This window comes from Onychomys torridus, chromosome 22, assembly GCF_903995425.1.
Source record: "Onychomys torridus chromosome 22, mOncTor1.1, whole genome shotgun sequence".
NCBI lineage: Eukaryota > Metazoa > Chordata > Mammalia > Rodentia > Cricetidae > Onychomys > Onychomys torridus.
In genome coordinates, this window is record NC_050464.1 from 24,296,644 (window position 1) to 24,322,057 (window position 25,414).

A 25,414-nucleotide genomic window follows, 5' to 3' on the forward strand; every position below is an offset into this window, starting at 1 on the left:
CTGCAGGTGGTGTGTTGTGTGCCAGTGTTGTTTATAGTTTTCCTCAGTCTTTATTTTATTTTATTTTTGGTTTTTTGAGATGGTTTCTCTGTGTAGTTTTGTGCCTTTCCTGGATCTCGCTCTGTAGACCAGGCTGGCCTCGAACTCACAGAGATCCGCCTGCCTCTGCCTCACGAGTGCTGGGGTTAAAGGTGTGCACCAACACTGCCCAAGTTTTCCTCAATCTTTTCCTACACAGGCCCCACACAGCCTCAGTCAGGATGCTACCAGGTTGAGGTATTCCTTCAGAGGAGCAGGGCTGTTTAGCATCTTCACAGAGTTAACAGTGAGATTCTGACCCCAAGGGAGTGTGTGTGTGTGTCCATTTCCTGATATTATTCTCTCTTGCCCCTCTGTTGCTAGGTAGCTGGTACATCTGGCAATTGCCAAGTTGAGGATAGAAAGGGCACATGAGGGTGATGGGCAGCTGGATGGGGAGGGAGACTGGACAGGGATGAAGGACCCAGGCAGCGGATCTTCTGCATAGCCGCCTCATCTCATTCTGCATCCTTAGCACAGCCTGGTGGGCGCATCCGTGTTCTGCCTCCACCTGGCTGCAGGGCCCTGGACCACCTGCAGGGGCAGACCCAGCCCTGGGCCGCCAGGGGAGCTCTTCAGCCCTGAGCCCTGCATCAAGGTCCCCAGCTCCGCCTCCATTTCTGCCCTGCTTTGGACCACAGCTTCGTGAGAGACGCCGGCAGTGAGGGACAGAGCCATCTTGGGATGCATGTGTGCATGCGCGTTTGTGTGTGCACGTGTGTGTGTGTGTGTGAAAATACTGCCTTTTCCAAGCTCTGGCTACTGCTCTCTGACGGGTCTCTCTCTCTCTCTCTCTCTCTCTCTCTCTCTCTCTCTCTCTCTCTCTCTCTCCTCTCCCAGCAAAAATCAAATGAATAATTTCTAGCTGATTCCAAGCGTGCCCACACACCCGTGCCCTTCAGTGTTGATTGGATATCTCTCTCTCTCTCTCTCTCTCTCTCTCCCTCCTCTCTCTCCTCTCTCCTCCCTCCTCCCTCCCTCTGGCCCCAGTTTGTAATCTGACACAGTGTACTGCAGAGGCTCTGTCTCTGTCTCTCTCTCTGGGAGCCCGGGAGGCTGGGCAACGAGAACATCCAAGGTAGGCTGCGATTTGAGATTTAATTTTTTTTTTTCCTCCTAAAAATAGCTCCTGTTCCATTCACCTTTCTTCTTAGAGCCGCAGTGGCCCTGGTGACAGGGGCTTAGCAGGGAACTCTTTGCCCCAGTGAAGTTTATTTCCCAGCACTGGGAGGATGCCCTTCGGCCCTGGGTGGGCAGTGGTGGCTGCCGAGGACAAGAGGCTGCCGCGGGTGACGCTTGGTGAGGGATGCTACTGTGGCTCCTGTCTTCGTGTGGCTTGCCACCAAGGGATCCTTGTCAGAGTGAAGGGAAGGGCTTCTCTCACCCATACTGTGTCGGCGGCGATGGCCGATGACGGTGGCGCTGTGGCTCTCCCGGTCTTCTTGGGTCCCTAGCCTTTCAGACAGAAAAGCCCCTCTGGGCAAAGTTTGACACCACGCTGCTGGGGCAGAGCCTTTCCAGAGGGCAGCAAGTCGGTCTTCAGGGTTTCAGACGGGGCGCCTGGGGCCTGGGGCCGCCTTCCTGGGGGACAGCGCAGGGGGGAGGGAGCGGGCTCGGAGCATCCCAGTTTCTCCGCCATCCACTGCCCACGCGGACTGAAATGTGCAATGTGAATTTGCCAAACAGTGTCCCGGAGAGTGGCTGCAATGGTTTGTCTGTGGAGACAGATGTTCTCGGCACAGGGTGTGTGTGTGTGTGTGTGTGTGTGTGTGTGTGTGTGTGTGTGTGTGTGCGCCCCTCCACCTGGAAAGGCAACGTTTGCAGGTTTACAGGATGACCTCCCAGGACGCTGGTGTGGACAGAGTCTGAAGGAGGCGCTGGCTGGCTGGGACCTCTCGGGGAGCAGTTTGGTTCTGTCCCCAGGGAGAGCATACTGGCTGTCCCTTGAGCTGACTGCGAGCAGGGAGCAGCGGATGTCTGGGTGATCAGATCAAGAAGAGAGAGGGGAGATAAAGAGAAGAGAGTGAAGGGGAAGGAAGGGAAGAAACCAGAGGGAGGAAGAAAGGGAGAGAGGGACAGAGGAAAGGAAGAGGGGAGGAAGACTGAAAGAGGAAAGGACTAGAAAAGGAAGGAAAGTGTGGAGGAAGAAAGGAAGGAGGAAAGGAAGGAGAGAGGGAGGAAGGAAGGAAGAAAGGAAAGAAGGAAGGAAGGAAGGAAGGAAAGAAGGGAGGAAGGAAGGAAGGAAGGAAAGAAGGAAGGAAGGAAGGAAAGAAGGAAGGAAGGAAAGAAGGGAGGAAGGAAGGAAGGAGGGAGCACATTCCCAAACTGGGTGGAGGGAGGCACGTCCACTGTGGGTTGTAGGGACTAAACTTGGGGCTCACTAGACCCCTCTGGAGAGTCTCTCTGTGTTATAGATCCTCAGGGTGTTGATGGCTGGGGGCTGGGGGAAGAGAAGAGGCAGAAGGTCTTGCCTCAGTACAGACCCTTCTGAAGGACCCTGAAGGAGATGTGAGTGGGAGACAACTCATGTCAGGGAGAGGGGAATGTCACAGATGGAGCTGCCTACTAGGAAGAGGGAGGTGGTTCTGGATGTGGGAGAGTGTGGAGGAGGAGGCAGTACCCAGGGCCCTGGGCCTCTGTGGCAGGTGGTGGAACAATTTCTTCTCTGTCCAATTCTGAGCTAGGAGCCCAGAGCTGGAGGCATCTCAAATGAGCCCGGGTGTGGATTGTGACCAGCATGGGACCTCTGAAAACTACCCCATCCCCCCATTTCTCCCAGACTTATTAGGGTCCCTCCCCCAACTCCAAACTGGCTCCTTTCTCATCTCGACAGCTGCTGGCCCCCAACATTTGTGGTTCTGTTGTATGACTTCTGAGCTCCAGACAGTGTGGTTCTTTAGGGGTGTGTACGGCAGAGGCATGGGGCTTAGGGTCCCATAATTGCCAAATGCCTCAGTACTCAGGGCACAGAGCTCAGCTTTTTCAATAGTCCAGGGTAGAGGGAGCAGCTGGTCCTTTACCCTCTGCTCTCACTGACCACATGAGGGGAGATGGGGAGATGTGGGAGCTTCCCCAGTGTACAGTGGCCATGCTGGGCTCACATGCCTGTCTGCAAAGACACTTCTGGACAGCTGCCTTGTAGGAACTCTACCATTTAGTGTATGGCATGATTCAGGGGGAGGGTCAGGTTATCTACCTTTCTAAAAGTTCCCAGAGGTGGCTGCTGCTGCTTGGGACCCCATATAAACACCCCTGGATCAAAGGACACTAAGCAACTCTGGCGAATGTTCTCCATGCTCCTTTAGTCTTTGGTGGGTGGTCGCAAATGGAGCACTGTTACAAGCCATGTAAGTAGCACGCAGGACACAAAGATGCCTTAAGCCTCCTTTGTGGCCTGGCGGCTCCCGGCGGTACCACGAGTTGGGGTTCAAGTGCATGGGCAGTTCGACTGGAGAGCTTCCAGTCTGCGGGAAGGCTTGAGGAGGTGCCAATCTCCAGAGTGCTCCCCTGCATCGCTCAGAGCCATCTTGAAAACATTGACAGCCTTGCACCCTGCTCCCTAACTTCCCATTTGTCTCCACCTGTGTGGAGAGTGGTGTCATTTCCTAGTGATGTGGGAGAGGCCAGCCAGCCTTGGGGAGCACCTGCTGTTCTTGTTGACACGCTGTCCGTGGAAGGGTGGGGCCAGGTCTCGTCCTTTCTTTTTTCCCTATCTTTCTCTCCTTGCTTCAATCTCTCTCTTCTTTTACCTAACTCCACCCTTTTCCTTTCCTTTCCTTTCCTTTCCTTTCCTTTCCTTTCCTTTCCTTTCCTTTCCTTTCCTTTCCTTTCCTTTCCTTTCCTTTCCTTTCCTTTTCTTTTTCTTTTTCTTTCTTTCTTTCTTTCTTTCTTTCTTTCTTTCTTTCTTTCTTTCTTTCTTTTTTTTTTTTTGAGACAGTGTTTCTCTGTGTAGCTTTGCGCCTTTCCTGGAACTCACTTGGTAGCCCAAGCTGGCCTCGAACTCACAGAGATCCGCCTGCCTCTGCCTCCTGAGTTCCTTTTCTTTTCTTTTTAATTGTCTCTGTCTCAGTCAAATCCTTGCTCCTGTTTGGTACGAGACCTTGGTTTAGGGTCTGCATGAAAGACCCAGCATGATTTGTCTTCAGGTTTTGGATGACTATGAACCCAGTGTGCTCCAGCCCCCTGCTGGGTTCTGCTTCCTTGAGTGAATCTGAGCACACGGTTCTGGTGGGCTGCTCTGACCACTGCTGCGTAATATTCCACAAGGTCTGCCACTTGCGTTCTTGGCCCCTTTCCCCAGGAAGAGAGCTGAGGCATCTCCAGAGCCCTGGCACACAGTAGGGTCCTTGCAGCTCCAAGTGAGCACTGCTCTGTGCTGTAGCTCAGAGTGGTCAGTGTGAGTGTGTACATCCCATGTGCTCTAAGGGATGGCTGCCCTGGCCATGTAGGAGGCTTCCTGGTCTTGTGACACATGGTACTGTGGTACTTTTTAGTCACTGTAACAGTTCTACCCTGTGATTCCTGCTCCTGTTATTTCTCTGGTATAGAAGTACCAAAGTTCATATTTCGCCACCTTTTCCTGTTGCTCCCTTTCTCCCGCTCTGTATGTTAAGGTCAGGACTCATTCACTGATGCTGAGAGGGTACCGATAGTTACAGTTGGCTGCTGTTACTGGTGGGGAGGGGGTGCAGAGTCAATGGCTTGCTTTCAGAGCATCATGGGAGGCTGTCATTGTGAATGCAGAGTGGTGCTGCTTGATGCTGGCACGTGTTACTGCTACGTGTGGCTCACAGGCACTGGTTCCCCACTTGATAGGTAGAGATGAAGCGGTCTGTCCCAGATCACGTGACTCGGGGTGGAAACAGCCCACATTTCATGTCTAGGTCTCCTGACTCCAAACCCTGTTGTACTGCAGCCCCACCCTGCCCTTTCTATCCCAGTGGGCATGACAGTGGCACACAGTGGGACTAACCCTGGACCCAGTGCGTGCTCTACTCCATCCCCGGAGCTTTTGAAAACCACTCATGTCCTGGCCTCTGACTCCTAGAGTAGGTGCTGAGGGACGGCATGAAGAAAGAAATATTCATTCACTCCTTCATTCCTTCATTCACTTGGGTGCATGTGTATGTGTGTGAGGGCATACGCACGCCATGGCATGTGTGTGCAGATCAGAGGCCAATTTGTGGGAATCAGTTCTCTCCTTCCACCCTATGAGTTTGGGGGAACTAAATTCTGGTCGTAAGGCTTGGCAGCAAGTGCATTTACTCACAGCTATTTTGCTGCCCCCCCCCCCCCCTTTTAAACACAAGTTCTCCGGCAGCCCAAACTATGCTTAAACTCTTAATCCTCCTGCCTCCAACTACCGAATGCTGGGGTTCTGGGTAACATCCCGTTTAGAGTCAGCATCTGTACAACAGCTTTCTCAAGGTGTAATTCATTAACCATGCCACGTGTAACATACACCCGCCGCGAGGGGCTTGTGATGTGCGCTCTGTGTTTTGTGGCCTTTGCATCCATTTCAGGGTTCCCCCACACCGTGGGATGTAGCAAATTGTGTGTGTTTTTTTTTTGTGGGGGGTGAGTACTTATATCATGATGTATAGAGGGGCATTTTAAAAACCGAAGTACCAGTATGTGTGCGTCAGAGAGAGAGAGAGAGAGAGAGAGAGAGAGAGAGAGAGAGAGAGAGATTAGGAATGGAACCCAGGGCCTCACACATAGTAGGCAGGTACTCCAGTCCAGTCCCTTACTGGGGGATTCTAGGCAATTGCTCTAGCCACACCCAAGCTACTCACTGAGGGATTATGGGCAAGCATTCTACTCCTGAGATACAACCCCTGCCTGGCCAGAGCTACGGCCGAAAGCAGAAGCGTGTATAAAGCATATATGCCCTCCCCCCAACCCCACCCCTGCTCCCTCTCTCTCCTATCTTGACTGGGCATTCCTTTTATCTAGACATTTATTTAGATTCCCTCTAGCACCACCCAGGTTTGTCCACCACTGTCCCCTTTCCCTTTGCATTGAAGTCTGACCTCTCTCACAATGGCCTCGGCCTGAGATCTCCTCATGGGCTGTGACTCATGCCCCTGGCCTCCTGCATCCATTTCTGATCTCCAGGCCACTCAGCATGACATTGTTCTATGTCAGCAGGTCTAGCCTGCTGTGTCACGGGCTCTGTCATAGTTAGTGTCTGCCAGAGCCACTATGAGGTCCCTAGAGGCCCCACACGCATTCATGATGTGGTTGTGATCCTTCTCTCTCCCTTACATCTTACCCCAGAAGCCTCTACCCAAAGCTGCCCACTTGTCCAGGGCTCTGTTCAGAGGTCACTTTGCTTTCTGCTGCCCCCTGGTGGCCTCGTTCTGTGTGAGCACTGAGCACAGGGTACAAATGTCTGGCACAGGGTCTCCTCCTGCCCTGGGGCCCCACAGCATTCCTGCAGGGAACTAGACTTCCAGACTGCTGAGGTGACTTCCAGGCTGCTGGCCCACTGTGGTTCATTTACAGGTCAGCGGCACCCCGAGGCCACTAACTGTCCACAGCTCTGTGTGGATCAGGCCAAGCACTGCTCTAAGACAGAAGTTGATCTGGACCCCTAAGTGCAAACTCGGCTCTTCCGAATTTTCAGTTTACACAATCCTCGTGGGTTTCTGGGGTATCAGAGCAGAGATTAGGTGACACTTGCATCCCTAGGGGCAGGAGAGAGAAGTCTCTACCGGCCTTCAGGACCACTGAGGTTATCCTGTGGTGAATTCCATTGCCATCCTTGACAGGCAGCTTTGAGCCCAGAGACAGTTACAACAGGGTACCCTCTGGGAGCCTGCCCTGCCCAGTGACGTGGTTAGTGATGTTCACTGCAGCCACAGTACCCAGTTGAACTTACACGAGGAGTTAGGCAAGGTCACTTTTGCACCTCAGAAAGGAAAATTAAGACAATTGACCATGCAAAGCTGTGAGGACAGGCCACTGTCGTTATGAAGAGACCCAGGAGGAGAGGTGCCGTCAAGTTAGTAATGGAGTTATTGGGAAATATCTGTGGTTTCACAGCTATTGCGTGGGCCTGGGCCTGAAGATTTGCTCCCTGTCTTATTCAGGGTTTCTATTGCTGTGAAGAGACACCATGACCATGGCACCTCTCATAAAGGAAAACATTTAACTGGGTCTGGCTTACAGGTTCAGAGGGAAGCATGAAGGTGTAGTCGGACATGGTGCTGGAGAAGGAGCAGAGAATTCCACATCTGGATTGGCAGGCAGCCGGAAGAGAGACACTGGACTTGGCTTGAGCTTCTGAAACTCCAGAACTCACCCCCAGGGACATACTTCCTCTAACAAGGCCACACTTCCCAAGAGTGCCACCCCCTATGAGTCTGTGGGGGCCATTTCCATTCAAACCACCACGATCCCCACTTGTGCCCAGCAATTGGGTGCATGTTAAATTCTGCTTGTGTTGAACTTGGCTCTCTGATGGTAGGGGCAGCCCAGCCCTTCTCAGCCTGGCTCAAATGGTGTATGAGTGGCCGCCTCTCCTCTCTTCCCTGATATTAGTGACTGGAGCAGTTGGATGGACACACTGTGCCGCTGGGACGTGATTCACAGAAGTGGCCCAGTGATGGCTGCTGGTTCATCCCTCTGTGCCACCTCATACCTGGTGAGCCCAGGATGCTCCAGTGAGCCCAGGTTAGACCAGGCTGGGAGCTCTGGCAGAGGGAGTTGCGCTAACAGCCCACAGTCTTGAGCAGCTCACCGCCTGACCCCGAAGAGCATGTGGAGCTTTGTCACCTGTGAGGCGCAGCCCAGAATTTCTACGGCCCCCTTCTGCAATGCGTGTGACTTTTCCTTTCTTACAAGCCGCACTGTCAAGAGTGAATGCAAAGCCAGTGGCCAGAGTGGGAGGGAGAGACTTCATACTTGTGGCTGTCTTTGTCCCTGTGTCCCCATGACAGGTGGGTTGGAGAGAGGTAGCCTGAACCTTTGTCTCAGCCTGAGATCCTTCACTGGCGTTCTCAGCCAGGCCCCTGGCCATGCTGGCCTTGCTGTAGGTGGTTTTGTGGTCTGGGGGCTTCTTTTCCGCTTTTGGGCTTGAGGCTTCATGTATGGAAAGCGTGTGTGGGGAACAGCATGCGGCAGCCAGAGAATGGAGCACCACCAGTGTGCCGCAGGCCTCATCACCCTCTCTACCTTCAGGTCTCCCACCCCAAGGTTTCCCAGGATCTTGGGCTTGATAGGAGGCAGCGAGACCAGTGTGGTAGCCTGGCTCTTCTGGCTAGTTGTTTCAGGGATAGCCATGTCCCCACCTCAGCATGGTTCTACGGCTCACTATCATAGAGAGGGGGACATGGGAAACTTTTCTCCCAGAAGTGAACACAGAGTCAGCACAAGCCACTGCCCCAAACCCTGTCTCTGGCTTGCATTCTTTAGTTAAGGACCACGAGACTCTATTGCTTATCACCATTGGGGTCTGATCCTTCGGGCTCCACCCTGGAGACACGGGTATCACAGAAGTTTCCTCATGCTCCGATGTTGCTGGCTAGCAGTGTGCAGACCCCAATAACATCACTCTGTCTACCTCAGCGCCCCTCCCATGCCCATGTGAAATCCGGCCTGTATTTTACTGACTTTATCTGTTTTCAGTAAGTGTGCCTTTTTTTTTAAAAGACATGCATAATTTAATGTCATTGTAGATGAGAGCTATACTTGAAAAACTGCACGTCACCCCTAAATAAAGTTAATGTGTATATGGCACCGCTGGATGAGTGCAGGGGGTGCTCAGCCTTCCAAGTCTGCATCCTGACAGCAGGCCTGTGCCCAGATGCTTACTGTGATATTTATTGCAAGGTCAGCCTGGGAGCGTCCGTTCCCCCCCCCCCCCCCCCCCCCCCCCCCCCCCGCAGACCTTCAGAGCATCCTTATAAAACAAATGCATGGGGTGAATACTGGCTCTGGTGAGGTTGCCACCCTCATCCCTTAAGGGAGACAAGAAGATCAGGTCTTCTTGTGTGGGGGCGGGGCTTTACCCTGCCTCTTAGGGAGCAGGATGCATTCCTGTTATTAAGAGGTGGGGGGGGTGGGATCTGAGACAGAGGAAAACAGCCACAGAGCTGTGGACCATAGAGGCAGGGGTGAGGGGTTGTGGCTACCTGAAGACAGCAAAGGGAGGCAGCCACAAGAGGTGGTCCTCAAAGCCTGTGGGCACTGCAAGCCCGGTCATATCTTGAGTGTTGGCATCTATGGTGGTGGTGGTGGTGGTTTTTAAACTCTTTTTGGCTTTTGGAGGGTCTACCACCCAGCTCCCAAATAAATCACACATGGAAGGTTATTCTTAATTATGAATGCCCGGCCTCAGCTTGGCTTAGTTTCTAGCCCGCTTTCCTTAACTTATTCCATGTACCTTTTGCCTCTGGGCTTTCCCCGTTTCCTTACGTCTATAAATCTTACTGTTACTCTATGGCTTGCTGTGTAGCTGGGTGGCTTGCCCCTGATGTCCTCTTCCTTCTCTGGCTCCTAGCTACCCCTCCTCCCAGATTTCTCCCTCTATATATTCTCTCTACCAGTCCCGCCTGTCCCTTCTCCTGCCTTGCTATTATTGGCTGTTCAGTTCTTTATTGGACCATCAGGTGTTTTAGACAGGCACAGGAACACAGCTTCACAGAGTTAAACAAATGCAGCATAAACAAAAGTAACACCCCTGAAAATAATATTCCCCAATACTATGGCTCTAAAAGTGAGACGCCATTACCCTGTGTTGTTCTAGCTTGTTTTGGGAGCCCAGGCTTTACTATCATCCACACCGTGTGCATGGAGAAACTGAGGCATGGAGAGGTGAATCACTAGCTGAGACGCCACAGTCAGAAAGCAGTAAACAGGGACTTAAACCCAGGCTCTTCACCACGGTGGACACAATCGCCAGAGCTGTGGTAGGAGGGAGTTGAGGGTATCCCATGACATAGGATGGCTTCTAGACTTAAAAACGTAAAGACTCCCTTTTAGGGAACATTTGCTTTATGTATTTAAAAAATGATTATTTTTCCAAAGATTTATTTTTATGTGTATGAGTATTTACCTGCATGTAGTTTTGCATTTGTGTGTGTGTGTGTGTGTGTGTGTGTGTGTGTGTGTGTGTGTGTCTGTCTGTCTGTCTGTCTGTCTGTCTGTCTGTTGGTGCTAGAGGAGGCCAGAAGAGGGTATCAGATCGCCTGGAACTAGAGTTACAGGTGATTGTGAGCCACCATGCGGGTGCTGGGAATTGAAATCGGGTTCTCCAGAAGAGTTAACAATACTCTTAACTGCTGAGTCATCTCCCCAGTCCCTATAATTATTTCTTTTGAGACAAGATTCTATTTATTCCAGGCTGGGGATGCTTCTGCCTTTACCTCGAACGCTGGGGTTGGAGGTGCGGGTCACCATGCCCGTTTTATGTAGTGCTGTGGAAGAAACCCAGAGCTTCAAACATGCTAAGCAAGCACGCTGCCAACTGAGCTACCATGCAGTTTAGGCATCTGTCCTGCATCTTGCTCTGTAGACCAGGCTGGCCTCGAACTCACAGAGATCCGGCTGGCTCTGCCTCACGAGGGCTGGGATTAAAGGTGTGTGCCACTGCTGCCCAGCCTTTTCTTTATTTTTTGATAAAGAAGTTGGGAGTCGGGGCTGGAGAGATGGCTCAGAGGTTAAGAGCACCGACTATTCTTCCAGAGGTCCTGAGTTCAATTCCCAGCACCCACATGGTGGCTCACAACCATCTGTAATAGGATCTGGTGCCCTCTTCTGTGTACATAATAAATAAATAAGTCTTAAAAAAAAAAAAAGAAAAAAAAAAGAAGTCAACAAAACAGCTCAACAGGTAAAGGTGATTGCTGCTAAGGCTGGTGGTCTGAGTTTGATCCCCAGGAAAGAATTTACTCCGCAAAATTGTCCTCTGATATCCACATGAATTCTGTGGCATCCGTGCATGCACACATAATAAATAAATTATATGCTATAGTTAAGAATTAAAAACAAGCCGGGCAGTGGTGGCGCACACCTTTAATCCCAGCACTCAAGAGGCTGAGGCAGGTGGATCTCTGTGAGTTCAAAGCCAGCCTGGTCTACAGAGTGAGTTCTAGGAAAGGCGCAAAACTACACAGAGAAACCCTGTCTCAAAAAACCAATAATAAAAAAATAAAAATAAAAACAAACCAAACAAACCAAGTTGGGAGCTGGCTTTGGGAAAACATAACCGAAAGGGGCAGTGACTTCTTTGTGACTTCTTGGGTGATCTGGGCGCTTGATGTTTTTACTCAGAAGGAGGTTTCTCCAGTCAGATCCTGGGCACAGAAAGCTAGATGTTTAAGGAGACTTTCCTATGTGAGTTGGTGGGGTTCACTTTTCCAGCCTGCACTGGGGGCCCATCCCCCACTTCTGTGTTGCCGAGGATTTAAACCCTGCCTCTAGATTTTTCCCATGCTTCCAGAAGTCTCTCTTCTCCCTGCAGCCCCTAAGCTCCTATAATCCTATTTTACTTTCTTGTCCCCCAACAAACTCCACTTTAAAGCAAGCCCCGTGTACACTGTACATTAAAGCTATCGATTCTGACTCAGATGTGGAAAGCTACCAGACCCCAGAGGAGGCCTTGACAGCGTGTGTGGAACGCTAATCAGGGCTGGTGGTGTCGAGTCATGTGGGGGCCTCAGACTTTGGTGGATCCAATTAGAGGCTCAGCCAGGCCTGCCAGGGCTGAACAGGGACAGCAGCCACCCAGGCAGGCCACCTCCCAGCCCATGGAGGCAGTGGGGGTAGGGCATGTGCAGAACTCACTCATCAGTGAACCTGAGAATGAGTGATATGGCCTTTGAAAGCTTGTGAACATCAATGGTCTTTTTTTAATTTTCTTTCTTCAAGACAGGGTTTTTCTTTGTAGTCCTGGCTGTCCTGGAACTCACTCTGTAGACCAGGTTGACTTTGAACTCAGAGATCTGCTTGCCTCTGCCTCCTGACTGCTGGGATTAAAGGCATGGGACACCACCTGCCACTCACCAATGTCCATTTAAAAACACTCTTTCCACTCAAATTCTAAAACAAGGTGGTTTTCAAACACCAACAGCAGGTGACGATTTTCTTTTCTTTTTTTCTTTTTCTTTTTCTTTTTCTTTTTTTGAGCTGAGGATCAAACCCAGGGCCTTGAGCTTGCTAGACAAGCACTCTACCACTGAGCTAAATCCCCAACCCTGACAATTTTCTTATTAGTGATTAGGGATTCTTGGGAAGACTGTGAGGTGACCCAGGACTGGCTGGGGCAGAGTGGACCCACCTAGATGGGGGCATGCAGGAAGCCAGTGGAACAAGAAGCAAGTCTCTCTCTGTTCATTAGCTAATTGCTGCTTAAAGTTCTCTGCAGGATCACTGGCAGCCAGAGATGCTTCTGGCTTCCAGGCATTGGCAGGAAACCTGCTTCTCCTGACCATGGACCTTGGAACTGCAGTGTTTCATGACAAAGAATATATTGCTGGCATCATCATCTCCCTTGATCCTTGATGGAGAAGGAGATGTCCTGGACCATGCTGGCATGCCTGGGCTGCGCTGCTCAAGCATTTATTTCATGAGGTTTCTACATGGGTTGCTACCCACACCAGCTTTATGCATGTGCAAGGAAGCCCAGAGAAGTCAGGCCCCTTGCCCAAAGTCACAGGCTTTGTATCTGGGACTGGGGAGGGGACCAAGACTCCAGTCTAGATGCTGATTCTAGAGCCTTCTGTCTCCACCATGGAGGACCTTGATAGGTAGAAACAAAGGAAGAACTCACCCTTCCCCCCTGCCCAATACTCATACTCCACCCACAGGCATGCCAACTCAGCCTCCTTCCTCCCAGCTCCTTGATGGAATGTGGGGTTATTTCTTTGTTAACTGTGGTGTGGACAGTTTTGAACATTTCCTAGAAGCACCACACAGTTTCAGCTGTTGAGAAGTCTAGCTTTTTCTCTAACCCTTGTGGTATTAAACTGGTGACTATGGGGAGCCCCCAGGACTTGTCCACACTGTGTTGTTGTGGAGCGGGGTGGGGGTGGGGTGTCTTCAGCCCACGAGTTCTATTTTCTGGTGTTCCAACCCCCTCTAAGCACAGCATGGGGGTGGCGTGTTTATCTCACAGGGCAAAGGGTCTATCCTCAGCAAAGGGAGATATGGGGGACATCGCCATCTCCAACTGTTTCCTGAGAATGTGAGGTGGTCGGCTGTGGAGGGGAGACCCAGGCCTGCCAGAGCTACTGAGGAAAGGCTCAGCCGCTTTCCTCCCTGTCTGCTCCCCAGCACTCTGATAAAGCCAGATCCTTGAGACTAGAAAGACTCACAGGACAAGTCCAGGTTTAGAGATGAACACTGATTAAGTTAAAGTCAAGGTCACGAACCTTCCTCCCTGATAATCTCTGTGGGCGGTTTCGATTTTTATCAGTTGTGGTGACTTTTCTGACTCTCCTGGGATATGCAAATTAACCCCAGGGGGGAGGGGCTTCTTTTTTCTCTAGTAGTTAACTTTTCCTGATTGTCCTGTCCTGTGTCACTGGTCGCTGCTCGTGGCACCGCCTGCCCTGGTTGTATCTGTAGATGATAGGGTGATGTATGCTAGCTGGGAGTGTGTGAGGGCCCCCCCTCCACTCCCACTCTTCAGACCAGCTGTGCCCAGGAGGGTTCATAGGCCCTGCGTCTCAGTCCAGGGCTGTGACCTGCTTCTTGGCCAGGATGGGACTGGGGTTGGGGTGGGGGTGGGGGTGATAGCAGAGAGAAAATGAAGATGCTGAGCTGGAGAAAGGCCTGGGGGTGTCAGGAGATTTATTTCTGTGAACCAGCACAGGCGCCTTTATTAATTACAATGTAATAAATTAAAAGGAGGATAATGGACCCGTCAGGCCACCGTTTGTCATCTGCTGCTCAGAATCAGGCAGTCACAGGGCTTGTGGTAATCAGAGGGAAGGAAGGGTTGGTAGGGAGGGAGCTGTATGGATGCTTTGGCAGATCTAGGCCTAGGTTCACATTCAGCCCCATTACAGAGAACTTAGGCTATGCGCATGCCCCTGGGCTGAGGTTGGAAGCTTCCCTTGGTGAAAAGAAGAAATCTCTCCTCTGATCCTGAGAACATAAGGAGCCTTCCAGGACAGGAGTCCAGACAGCCCCTCCTCCCCGGGGCTGCACTTTGTGAGAATCCAGCACTCACCAGCTGTGCTCTTTCTATGGAGGCTCCATCCCAGAGGCGTATGCCAGGAGTAGGCTTCGTGTTTGGGAAAATTCAAACTCAGGACTCAAAAACAAGCAACTCTCATACTTTCTTAGGAAAAGTCTTTCCTAGTAGAGAAACATGTATACTTAAGGTGAATGGAGACTCAAGACAGGGTATCTCTGTGTAGCCCTGGCTGTCCTGGAACTCTCTCTATAGACCAGGCTGGCCTCGAACTCACAGAGATCCACCTGCCTCTGCCTTCTGAGTGCCAGGATTAAAGGCGTGCGTCACCACTGCCCGGTGAGACTCTTCATTTTTTTTTAAGTGTTTTTCTTCTGACTCCCCTCTGTGATCTAAAGAGGTTTCCATCTCAAAAGCCGAACTTTTGTTTCAAGACAGGGTCTCATTATGTGGACCAGGCTGACCTTGAACTTAGGGGATCCACCTGCCTCTGCCTCCCCTAGTGCTGGGATGGATGTCGTAAGCCCCCATGTTGGCCCTACAAAATATAACATTCACGGGTGTGCTTTGTTCAGTTTCTAGTCACCTGGTGTGCTGCTTGTAGATTTTTTTGTCAACTTAACACACCTGGAAAGAGGGGGCCCTCAGCTGAGGGTCACCCTTCACTGATTGGCTTGAGAGCGCATGGGTGGGGCATTTCTTGACTGATGATTGAAGTAAGGTGTCTCAGCTTACAGTACGCGAGTGTGTGTGTGTGTGTGTGTGTGTGTGTGTGTGTGTGTGTGTGTATGTCACCCCTGACCAGGTGGTCCTGGATTGTGTAGGAAAGCAAACTGAGCATGTCCGGAGGAGCAGGCCAGAGAACCTGTTCTTCTATGGCCTCTGCTCCAGTTCCTGCCTTGGTTTCCCTTGACGACGGACTCTTAACACGCAAGCCAAATAAACCCTTTCCTTCCCACGTTGCTTTTGGCTAGTGTCTCATCACAGCACCAAGGAGCAAATGAGGGCCCCTGGGAACTTAGGAAAAGGAGTCCTCGCTTAGTGAATGCAGTGGGGGGGGGGGGGGGGGGGGGTGGGGAGAGGTACGCTCTGTTGCCTCTCATGGCTGCTTCGTTTCTCCGGTCTTCCTGTGGTTTAGGGAAAGAACCACATACAGACGTGTGTGGGGACTACAACCTGCCGAGGGTAACCGGGGAAAGCTGTCATGCTATTTCCATTTTAAAAAGGTAAGGTAGAGCTGGGGAGATGGCTTAGTGGGTAAAGCGCCCGCTGTGGGAGCAAGATGACCTGAGCAGAGCTCATGTTATTAGGAAGAAAACAAACAAGCAAACAAACAAGAAACTGGTGGCTTGTGACATGCTTATCATTTCAGAGTTGAGAAGGTGGAGACAGGTGCATTTCTGGGGCTCTCTGGTGAAGCGTTCTAACCTACTTGGCAAACCAGAGACCCTGTCTCAAAACAACAGGAGGGAGGAGGGGCTGATGTCTAAGTCTTAGTGGGTAAGGGTGATTGTACCGAGCCTGAGGACACACACACACACACACACACACACACACACACACGGTGAGTGTCAGAAAGTGGTGGAAATCTTGGGGTTGGGGATTTAGCTCAGTGGTAGAGCACTTGCCTAGCAAGCGCAAGGCCCTGGGTTCGGTCCTCAGCTCCAGTTAAAAAAGAAAGTGGAAATCTTTCTTATGTGAACTTCTTTTGGAGGGTGTTTTTTAATCATATTAGTGACCTAAACCTTTGCTGCTCTCTGGGAAGCTGGGCGGCCCAGTTCCCCATTGTGTTCCTGGCTGCTCTGGGTCCTCCCTCTCTGCTTTTCTCCCTCTATCTCACCCTTTCTTCCTCACCATCCTTCTGGCTCCCAGCTGGACTGTGGAACCCCTTCAGTGGCGTCCTGCCAGCTGGCAGAAGATATCCACTTGTTGGTGTTGGAACACACGGCCTCGCCCTTGTGGACCCAGCCAAGTGATAACTGTCCTAGCTGTGTGTGCCGGGCCCTGGGCCAGCACTGGGCCATTGTCTGCCTTGTGTCGAGTTATGGTCTTGGCAGACTCTCGTCCTCCTACACGGCGATGACCTCTAATCTCCGCAGATCCTTGAATTTATACTTGGCACTGGGCCATGAGGCCCTGCTGTCGGGATCAGCAGAGTGACATGAATCCAACATCAGGTCCCTCGGCTGAGTTTCTGTCTCATGGGGGATGATGGGAAGGTGACAGTGGCCTCATGGATTCTGTGTGCATGTCACACTTCAGTGTCCTGGTGCTTCCTGTTTGTGGCACCCCGTGGCTCAAGTAGCCCCTGGGGGCAGAGGACATCTGTCACAGCTCTCAGTATGAAGATGAGAAAGATCTGTGATGGGTGTCACATGACACCCAAATGAGTCTTCATTCAGGAGGACCCTAGAGGAGGTGGGTGGCTGTGGTCTGGAGGGCACTCTAGCCAGGACAACTGCAGGGACATCCAGTGCCAGGTCAGGTGGGTTTTTCCTCTTGAGAGAAGGGCAGCGAGCTTGAGATAATGGTATCGGAGGCACCTGGGACGTGTGGCCAGGTGAGCCGCAGACCCAAGGCTTCTTCCTTGAGATGTCTGTCTTGGGCGTCTGTAAGTTCTGTCCATGGCTCCTTCCCGGGAACAACCACCAGGAAGTAGAGTATGGCTCTGTCAAGAGACTCCTTCTGTCTTTTGAGCATCCCACAGAAGGGTCCTCCTGGCAGAGAGGCCGGATTTGCTGATGCAAAGGGGAGCCAGGCTATGGTGCCTAGATCAGGCTTGCAGAGTCCATGGAAGACAGTGAGTGGAACATAGTGAGATTGAACACTGTGTTGCTGCCTCAAGCTTCCGGAGCAGAAATTTGTCTTATCATGCTTACAATTCAAGATCAGGGAATTGACAGGTCATGCTCTTGGTGGGTGGGTGGGGAAGATAGAGGTCCTTAGGTTCCTACTCCAGCTTCCAGTGGTCCTTAGTCCTCTGCACTCCATGGCTTGTGGCTAGCTACATCTCTGTGCTGGCATCATTCTTCCTATGCATCTCATGTCTTTTAGGGACATATTTACTACCTAGAGTGGTAGCCTGAATCTCATGTCTACTTGAACTAAATCTTCAAGGGACCTGTTGCCAAGTAAGGTCACAGTACTCTGATGATGGAGGCAGTATTCAAGCCATTACAGCCAAAGCAAATTACTGCGTAGCCTAAGGTAACCAAGAAAGCTGTGGTCCCTGCGCCTCCATTTATGAGATTACAATCACGTCTCAACAACACCTGACCAATAATCCCACCTTAAAAATGAATTACCCAGCCGGGGGTGGGGGGGCGGCGGTGGTGGCGCACCCTTTTGATCCCAGCACTCGGGAGGCAGAGGCAGACAGATCTCTGTGAGTTCGAAGCCAGCCTGGGCTACCAAGTGAGTTCCAGGAAAGGCACAAAGCTACACAGAGAAACCCTGTCTTGAAAAACCAAAAAAAAAAAAAAAAAAAAAAAAAAAAAGAATTACCTAAACCTCTCATGGTCCTAGAGTAATTAGCAAATCAAATAGAACTGCCCATTTCTTTAAAAAAATTATGATTTACTTACAAACCTTTTGAGGACAAATATTTTGTTATATTAGGGAAGTTTGTATCTGAAAGATGGACAGTCACATCTGTAATGCCATAATCCTGTGGAAACAGGTCTTTCCTCTTTTTTTTTTTTTTTTTTTTTTAGCTGAGGATCGAACCTAGGGCCTTGCGCTTGCTAGGCAAACACTCTACCACTGAGCTAAATCCCCAACCCTTCCTCTTTTATTCTTAAGATTTGTTGTTTAGTTCTTATTTATGTGTGTATTTTGTATGTCTATTGTGAGCAAATGGTCATGTTTCGTGTGGGTGTCTGATGAATCCAGAAGAGGGTGTTGTAGCCCCTGGAACTGGAGTTGCAGGCGGTCGTGAGTTGCCTGACATGGGTGTTGGGAACTGAACTTGGGTCCTTTGTAAGAGCAGAGCATACTCTAAGCCACTGAGCCGTCTCTCCAGCCCCACGGCCCTGCCCTTCTAAGCACAGCCACAGTGAGTGGGTCTCTTGTTAGTGTATGTTCCTCCATAGCATGGTAAGGTCTAAGCAGGGATTGGACAGTGCTTTCCATGGGGGGGGTGTGGGGGTGGGGTGGGGGTGGGGGGGGGGGGGGGAATCCAACCAGGCCCTTCCATCTCCATGCTTCTGCTGGCTCCACCATAAAATGCCAAGCATACACTGTGCTATCCATCATTTTCATTTTTGATGCAATCTGAAGTTCTTGGAAGACCATGTTTTCTTAGCATATTGCAACTTTAGAGACACTGTTTAAGCTGTCAGTAGCAGCAGCTTCTATTAACTGCCCCCGGTGAGCAATGCATTGTGGGGATTTTAGTTGCTAACGTATGTGTCTTGCTGTGGGTTAGGCTAATGCTCGCAGCAGGGAATGGCCAGAACTTGGATGGCTCAGTCCAGAACGTTTACTGTATCATGTGGAGATGCAGAAGAGGCAGGTGTGAATTCCTTGTAGCCGTTCAGGACCATGTGTCTTTATTTACGGTTCTACTTTGTATAGGGCCCCGCATCATCTCCACGGAGAGCTGGGATGGAAAGGAAGCTTCTGGTCCTCCTTTGTAGATGTGGCATCTTTCCTGCTGGAGCAGGGATGCTGGGTGCTTCCAAGGCTCCACAGGACAAATGTGGGATTCATATTTATGAGGACACTGAGACCTGTCCTGGCTACAGGTGTGTCTCTAAGAATTACTAGTCTGGAGCTGTCACATGTCAGGGGGAGGAACGGGAAAAGAATCAACATCTCTTAATTATAAGTACTTGTAATTAACACCCGTGACCTTCAATTCTTCTGAAAGTATTGCTTAAACTGGGCTTGTTAGCACGAGGTGTGACAGCAACTTAAGGAAACTTCAGCAGCATGTTGACAGAGCCTGAGGGTGGAATGGAGGTTCCCTTTGGGGATTAGAGGGGCCAGGGAGCTAATGCTTAATAGGCTCAGAACACAGTGGGGGATGAGAACTTTCTGGAAGCATTGGAGGTAACGGCTGGACAACTCCGAGAGTCCTTAGTCTCAATGAATGCTATACAAGGCTGACATGCGTTTTACTGAGAAGCATCTTTGTGGAAGGGCAGATGTTCTATTTACTCATCCTTGTTGGGAAGAAGTTGGATGATCAGGTGGTAATGCCTAGTCATGAGTCATTTATTTCTTTTCAAAATTAGTTCTTTGAGGGTTCAGATCTCCTGCCCACCCCCACTGCTTTAACCATCCACCTTTGTGTCTTTTTTATTTTCTTAAATGTTTTTTAAGACCAATTTGCATTGCCTAAATATTCTTGGCTGTGTAGTCTTCCAATGGAGAATGGTTATCTTACCAGGGACTATACGCTTAGAGAAAACTGTCTCTCCAGGCAGCTAACAATTGCTATTTGCTCCATGGATAGGGGTGGAGTTGTATGCCCAATTCTCTCCATGTAGAGATTTGTTCTGGCTTGGGTTTGCACAGGTTTTGTGCAGGCTGTTGCAATTGCTATGGGTTCATAGGTACAGCTTTATTGCTATGTCCAGAAGACATTTTCTTGTGATCCACCTCCTCTGAGTCTATGATCTCTCTGCACCTTCTTCTGCAATGATCCTTGAGCCTTGGGAGCAGGAGAGTGATATGTATGTTCCTTTTAGAGCTGACTATTCTGTGGTCTCTTGTAGTTGGAGTTTTCTATCTGGGTCCCACCAAGCCCCCTCAGTCCCACAGCCCACTTATAAAATGAATATACAGATGCTTATATCGTTTAAAGTGTTTGGCCTAATGGCTCAGGCTTCTAGCTAGCTGTTCTTATATCTTAAATTAACCCATTTCTTTTAATCTATAAGTTGCCACGAGGTTCCTGGCTTATCGGTATCTTAACATCTTCTCATGGTGGTGGCTGGCAGCATCCCTCTGCCTCAGTCTTCCACTTCCCAGACCTCTCCTCTCTCTTTGTCCTGCCTATACTTCCTGTCTGGTCACTGGCCAATCAGCATTTTATTTATCAATCAATCATCATCCACAGCAGTTTCTTCTACTTCTTTTTTTTTTTTTTTGCACTTTGACCACTGTGTTGTTCACCAGTTACTACAAATAGAAGCCTCTAAGATGTGGCTTGTGTCTTAGTCACTATGAAGAAAGACATGACCAAGGCAACTCTTATTAAAGAAAGCATTTAACTGGGGGGCTTGCTTACAGTTTTATAAGGTTCGTCCATAGTAGGGAGTGGGGTGGCAGGCAGGCATGGTGCTAGAGCAGTGGTTGAGAGCTTTACATCCTGATCAGAAGGTAGCAGGGGGAGCAGGGGGAGGGAGAGAGAGAGGAAGAAGAGGTGAGGTGGTGGAGGGAGAGAGAGAGAGAAAGAGAGAGAGAGAGAGAGAGAGAGAGAGAGAGAGAGAGAGAGAGAAAGACTGGGCCTTGTGTGGACTTTTGAAATCTCAAAGCCCACACCCAGTGATACTCCTCTTCCAACAAGGCCACACCTCCCGATCCTTCCCAAACAGTCCCACTAACTGGGGACCAACCATTCAGACAGGTGAGCCTATGGAGTCATTCTCGTTCAAACCATAGGTTGAGAGAGGCATCAATTTCACTCAGAATGGTTGTTCTTTCTGAAGTTTCTCTCACTTGCTATTCAGTGTCCTGACACCACCTGGTAATCATGAGCAGAATGTGCGGGACAGCCTCCACACTCCACAGCAATAACAAGTGAAACGTTTTACCACACACATTGCATGTCTCCCTTGCAAGGGGGTGGCAGATTTGGACCAAATTGCCTCCTCAGGACCCCTGCCTTTGAGCCAGACAGTTATGAGTGTGTACTGGCTGAGTGAGAATCCTACATGGCCAACAAGAGTCTATCACCTGGCTCTGTCAACTCTTCTACACCTTGCTCTTCCTTGACATGCATCTCAGACATCATCTAGATGTGTGGATTGTCCTCACTCCTTGCTGAAGGGGCGCAGTGGTGAAGTGGTCTGTGGAGAGAGATGTGGGCTTCTTCCAAACTTTGTTCTTCTCTCTTCTCTCTGAAGTCACTGTAGGTAAGACTTCACACCCACGAGGATCCTAGCAAGATGGATCTCGGAAGAGGAAACATTATTCTTCAAAGAGGTGGGACCAAGACAGGAGGAGTTCCACAAGTTTGAAGTTAGCCTGGGCTATATTGTGAATTCTAGGCCAGCCTCGGCTAGAGTGTGAGACCATGTCTCCAACAAAACAAAATAAGCTGGGTGGTGGCTCATGCCTGTAATCTCAGCGCTTGGGAGGCCGAGGCTGGAGGATTTCTGCAAGGTCAAGGCTAGCCTGGGCTATATAGTGAGTCTGAGGTCAGCAAGGGGATATATAGGAGACTGTCCCACAAAGCTGGAGGAGGGAAAAAAAGGTCAGGCCAGGCCTCCTTCCCTCCCTGGTTTTTCTAAGTTAGGCCATCTTGGAGCACTCCCCACGCTCGATCTTTCATAGGCTGTGCAGGGTACAGCTTATGGCCAAGGAAATTCATTCTCACACTTGGGTCTCTTTTGTCCATAGAGAAGTCTGACTCCCACGTTTAAAAGCCACTTACAAATCTGGATGGATCTGGGTGGAAAGTGAAGTGTTTCTCTGCACAGCATTTAGAAGTGGAGCATCTCTCTCTCTCTGTCTGTCTCTGTCTCTCTGTCTCTCTCAAAGGGGTCGCTCACAACATTCCTGTGTGAGGAAAAGGGTGACATTGCCATCAGCACTGTCCTGTTGGAATGCTGGCAGCCCCTCCCTGACAAGGCACCGCCATCCCAACCTCTAGCATTGCCACTGGCTCTCCAAAGGAAATACAGATTTTAAAAGAGGCTTTGAGATGAGCGTCCTCCTTGAGGCCATTTTTCAGGGACTGATGAACTTGGGTCCCTCCTGTCCTCTGGACAGATGGTTTTTATTAGACACAAACTCTTGGGGCAGCAAACACTCAGTCCAGCTTCTGCCCTGAGCTCGGCAGGAATCAGTCTTGCTGGCCCTGGCCTGCCTGGATGGAGACAAAAGGGCTGGCTCCTGATTGTGTGAGTTAAATATTATAGGATCCTGGAGGCTATATTTAATGCTGGTTCCATGACAATATGTGGACATCTTGGTTCTCTGCGAATCCCAGAAACTTTAAGAACCCCAAGGATGAACCAGGACCCTGGTTTCTGGCAGACCCTTTGTAGCAGCGAGCAGGTTCATTCGGAATGTTTGGAGTTGGAGAGGAGAGACTGCTGGATAAGGGAGCTTCTGAAGGGGGCAGAGCCATGCCAAGATGTTAGTGTTATTCCACCTCTGCCCAAGTAAGATGCTGACATTTCAGGTCCTCTGCCTGAAGTAACACTCCTTTCTGCCTCCCTGGGAGATGAGGTGGTGAGGGTATTCTCACCTGGCTAGAACCAGATACCCTCCATCACACTCCTGTGGGCCTTGCCCTCAGCATCCAGCTGCAGGCATACTGGGAAGAGGCTGTATCTTGTATACATGTACGTGTATACACACACCACTCACACACACACACACACACACACACACACACACACACACACACACACACATGCTGTGGATATCGCTCTGTGTAAATAAAGTTCTGATTGGCCAGTGGTCAGGCAGGAAGTATAGGCGGGACAAGAGAGAAGAGAATTCTGGGATGTAGAAGGCTGGGGAGAGACACCGCCTACCGCCACCATGAGAAGCAACATGTAAAGACACTGGTAAGCCACAAGCCATGTGGCAAAGTATAGATAAGCAGGAATGGGTTAATTTAAGATAGAAAAAGTAGATAACAAGCAGCCTGCCACGGCCATACAGTTTCTAAACAATGTAAGTTTCTGTGTGCTTTCTTGGTTGGGTCTGAGCGACTGTGGGACTGGCGGGTAAGAGAGATTTGTCCTGACTGGGTCAGGCAGGAAAAACTCTAACTACACACACACACACACACACACACACACACACACACACACACACACACACACACACATCATGCATATAGACACATATGCACACATGTACACAGACATATGCATGCAACATCCTATCTCATTGGTTAGAACTAGCCACATGACCCACCTAGGCCCAAGGACTTCTGGGAATGTGGTCCTCCCTCTGAGCAACAAACAACTCCCTACCACTACTTCCGGCCAGGAGAGAGGGTGGGTTTCAGTGCAGAGATAGAGCATGTGTCCTCCTAGAGGAGACATTGACAAGTATCCCTTACCAGCACCCTTAGCCATTGTGCCTGATTTTCTCAGTTTTGCCTAAGAACAAGGCCTCTACCTGCTTCTGCCTTCCAAGTGCTAGGGTTAAAGGCATGTTCCACGATGACCAGCTCTTGAGTTTTCAAACTTCTTGTATGAGAGGATATATAGTCCTTGCCTTTCTATGTCTGGTTTATTTCACTTAATGTAATATCCTCTGGCTCCATTCACTTAAAATGCACCCACCCATGGCTCCCACAGCAGAGGGACAGGTGGCACAGAGACCTCTGCATCCTCCACCTGGGCTCAGGAGAGCATACAGCTAGAACTTAACTAGGGCAAGCATTGCAGACATCAGAGAGGACAGAGTAGTTGCACACAGTACGTCATGGAAGCTCAGATACCAAACACAGAGACACGTCAGCACCAAGGAACAAACCCTGTGCTGATTTCATGGCTCAATGATAAAGATCCCCAGGCTACTGTGGCAAGAAAGGGCTCATCATCTACGCTGCCAGCACCAGAACCAAAGGCAGCTGGCAAGGTATTCAAAGGGCAATTTCTGCCCCTCAGAGGCAGGTGCTTTCTGGGGACCCAGCTTATCCCCTCCCCCAACAGCCAGTTGCCAACGCCATTCTTAAAAACCCTTCAGAGTACATTTGAGCATCTTCAGCATTGGTGCCATCCGCTCCTCCGCTCTGCAGCCCTAAATAGAACTGCTTTTAACAGCACATCTGTGCCGCTTCTACTGGAGGCAGCCCTGCGCCACGCACCATAGCCTTAGAAAGAATCATCTCACAGCACATCATCGCCCGTCTCTGTGGGTTCATCAGGGAGGTTTTCCCATGCCTTATAGCCCATGGTGGGGGGAGGTGGAGTCTCTCATTCCCTGCAGAAATGAAAGCTTGTTTATCCAAAGAGCACCCTCCTGTCTCGGCATTAGACACCCTGTTGGAAGCATCCAGAAAGCCCTTCAGACACAAATGCAGCTCTCCAAACCCTGCCAGCAAAGTGCCTATTTGCTTGGGGATAGAAAAACCCTCTGTCACATCACAGCTTTCTGCAAAAGGCCTGTGCCACCATGCCTGGTTTATTAGGTGCAACGGATCTAGCATCCCACCAACTGAGTCACACACATCCTCAGCCCCTTGAGTGACATTTGTAAATAATCATTGTTTTTTGGGGGGAGGGGATGTGTGTAAAGGAAGTGACCGGGAGAAGTTTTTCCTCCCAACAAGCATAACTTCTACAGTTTAAAGCACGCTGTACCCTAAAATTGCTGGTCATAACATTCAAGCAGCTGACCTCAGACGAAAATGTCAAAGAGATCTCAAGCAGCATTTTCATGAACAGAAATTTATGCAGCAGGAGTTTTTATTTTTTTTTAAATAGTTGCTTTGTAAATGTCATGGCAAGGATGCTAAGGAGAGATGGAGAGAGCCTGGGACCTGTTTCTATAAAGGGAAAAGAGCTAGAGCCCAGGGTAGAGTGTAGTCTCTCCCCACCTCCCTCACCTCCGCTCCCTGTGAGGTTCTGCCTCCTCTTCACTGAGTCTCTCTGGAGGACTGTTGGTATTCTGTGTCCCAAAAAAAATCTCAGCTCATTTATTTTGCTCAACAGCAGTGGTTCTCAACCTTCCTAATGCTATGACCCTTTAATACAGCTCCTTATGCTACATAAATATGACCCGCAGCCATAAAATTATTTTCATTACTGTTTTGTAACTGTCATTTTGCTACTGTTGTGAATTATAATGTAAATATCTGTGTTTTCTGCCGGGCTTGGGGTCAAGACCCACAGGTTGTGAACCACTGCTCTACATGGAAACAACCTTGTATGTGGGCTTTGTAGGTACTCACTCCATTGCTGGGACAAACACACACACACACACACACACACACACACACACACACACACACAGATGCCACTGGAGACAGGAGGCATAGAAGAACAGTGAGTCCAA

General features: G+C 50.1%; 1 protein-coding gene across 7 annotated transcripts in view; it reads left to right on the plus strand.

Annotated features, from left to right (window-relative positions):
- Positions 1–889: 889 nt before the first annotated feature.
- The window catches only part of Rimbp2 (RIMS binding protein 2), a 174,347-nt gene continuing 149,822 nt past the window's right edge, over positions 890–25,414 (plus strand). For all 7 annotated transcript variants that reach the window (XM_036172649.1, XM_036172651.1, XM_036172655.1 and 4 more), the window contains exon 1: positions 890–1,156. The gene's annotated coding sequence lies outside the window, so the exon portion shown is untranslated. The remainder of the gene's footprint in view (positions 1,157–25,414) is intronic.